Raw genomic sequence first — 2,500 nt, forward strand, 5'->3', positions numbered from 1 at the left:
ATCTTCCGCACTGGTCTTCAGTACTGTCAGTCGCTGTGTAATCCAGAACTGCTGAGGAGTTGCATGTTTGGTTCGTGCCTCTTGCAGGACCCGGCGGGTTAACTGCTGCGTGTATCAGCGCTGCAAAGAGAAAGAGGGGTAGATGTCGCTGCATAATCCATGACCACACATGCAGTCTTTTCGAGTGACACAGCGGTTTAAATGTTGCTGTTAAATTCTTTCTCAAAATCAGTTTTAGTTATTTATTTGTTTTGGACGGTATTCCTATTGTTTAGTGTGTCGGTCTTGAAAACCCACTGATAAAAACAACACCAAAAACAAGAAACAACTAATTATCATTAGATAAAAAAAAAAAAACTGATGATGTTTTGCTCTGTCATCATCATCACCATCACCATCATCTTCATGATCATCAGCTTATTAGTTTGCATGTTCTCTTTTATCGCCTGTTTTGAACTTTAGATACAACAACCGAGTCTTAAGCTTGACTGAATAATGCTGAATACAGTCCACCAATCTAACACCTTGCATCAGTTTGATAGTGACATATCAGATCATCACCCTGTCCCATATCCCTACCTCAGCGCAACATCTTTAATTAACTGGACAATTAACCGCTGACTCCACGGCTATGGCGACTGGCACGGCAATACACAACATGAAGTAAACACCAGATGCCGACCGTATACTGTCATACCGTGCGACTGCAGTAGCAGCACAACAGCATTTTAAAACAATGGACATCATGTGAGCTACATACACCCTACCATGCTTATGTCATGCGACAGTAAGCTCTAAATCGTGACTTGACCTTACGTCGATTTACTTATTTTCCGGAAAAATAACCATATGGTTGAACTTGAACTGATTAAAGTGTGAATACAAACTCACACAACGGTCATTCGTCAGTTTCTGGCCACCTACCCGTTATATCACACGTGTTATAACTATTACAAGTGGTGTTAGGCTTTTACACTCCATCACACTACCAAAAACTTTCTCTTCAGTGTGGCTGCTCCTCAACGTGTGTGCTCCTCAACTTCAGGGCGGGCCGTTTTTGTCATGTCCGATCCACAACGAAACCCGTTTCGGTTTCCTCTTTGCGCATGCTTTGCGAGAAACGAAGGCAGGCGCAGAGTGTGCTGATCTAAAAATAGAAAGGGGAAACGCCGCACCGTCAGCAGCCACGTGGCTATTCATATAATGTAACGAACATGTCGAGACACGTTCGGCTGAAAACACAGACATAAATGATCTCTTGCCGCAGTAGCCTCCCCTGCATTGCACAATAACGCTGCAGGACAGATTAACACAGATCTACATTAGCGGACGCGAGACTAAACATTGAAACTTACGCACAACGTAGCGTCAGTTATTTTTAGCTATTGCCGGCGGACAACTGTGAGCGTTCCGTGTTTGAAACCGGTTTGTGTGTGCAGCAAACTGTTTTGCACGTAGAGCCTTCAAATTGACCTGAGAAGAAACTGAATACCAGCACATCCAGGCATATACACCACCAGGCTGTTCTTTCTGACCGCGCACGATCTCATTCCTCGTTGACATCATTAGGAATGAGCATTCTCCGATTTTGTTTGAAAGTTCTAGTTTTGGTACTGCTTTCACTGCCGACGTTGTGGTCCGGTCCGAGTCAGTGACACATGGCAGAACTTGTGCGTATGTGTTGGTGTGTTGTGTTGTGTGTATGTGTATACGTGTGTACAGTGTGTGTGTGTGTGTGTGTGTGTGTGTGTGTGTGTGTGTGTGTGTGTGTGTGTGTGTGTAGTGTGTGTGTGTGTGTGTGTGTGTGTGTGTGTGTGTGTGTGTGTGTGTGTGTGTGTGAGAGATATTTCGATTGAATATATTACATTTTCAAAAGGCAATAGACAAAGAACAAGACATCAGTGCATCTTTTCATCCAGCCCTCTAAAAGGGGAAAATCACCGCAGCATGTACAATGTAAATCAGGGATACGCCGGCAAATAACAATTTGTTATTTATAACACCACGGCATACAAAAATTCAATGAGAGAGATACGGATACGAATACGGATACGGAAAATTTATTCACTGATGATGGGCAATGGCCTATGACTTTAATAAATTATCCGTATCCGTGTCAGTTTAATGAGAGAGAGAGAGAGTAGAGAGAGATGCAATGCGTATATCTATCTGTCTATCTATCTATCTATGCCACGGTGTGTGTGTGTGCCGTGTGTGTGTGTGTGTGTGTGTGTGTGTGTGTGTGTGTGTGTGTGTGTGTGTCAGTGTGCGCGTGTGTGTGTCACTCGGTGTGTTCTTCTCATTGTTTTAATGTCTGTTCAAAGCAAGGTGATTTTGATACATGCGCACTTACGCGCGTGCACACACACACACACACACACACACACACATACACACACACACACACACACGCACACACACACACACGTTACTCTCTCTCTCTCTCTCTCTCTCTCTCTCTCTCTCACACACACAAACATACACACACATACGTCACACA

General features: G+C 43.8%; 1 protein-coding gene across 2 annotated transcripts in view; it reads right to left on the bottom strand.

Moving 5' to 3' along the window:
- LOC143281126 (uncharacterized) overlaps positions 1-1,013 on the bottom strand; it is a 30,997-nt gene extending 29,984 nt beyond the window's left edge. The window contains exons 1-2 of one of the 2 annotated variants that reach the window (XM_076586112.1): positions 925-1,013; positions 1-120 (exon numbers count right to left, since the gene is read on the bottom strand). The exon at positions 1-120 is cut by the window's left edge and continues 521 nt beyond it. The gene's annotated coding sequence lies outside the window, so the exon portion shown is untranslated. Of the gene's footprint in view, positions 121-579 lie in introns of both variants that reach the window. The other variant, XM_076586113.1, reaches the window with a different exon arrangement.
- Between the last annotated feature and the right edge of the window lie 1,487 nt (positions 1,014-2,500).

Source organism: Babylonia areolata, chromosome 4, assembly GCF_041734735.1.
Source record: "Babylonia areolata isolate BAREFJ2019XMU chromosome 4, ASM4173473v1, whole genome shotgun sequence".
Lineage (NCBI taxonomy): Eukaryota > Metazoa > Mollusca > Gastropoda > Neogastropoda > Buccinidae > Babylonia > Babylonia areolata.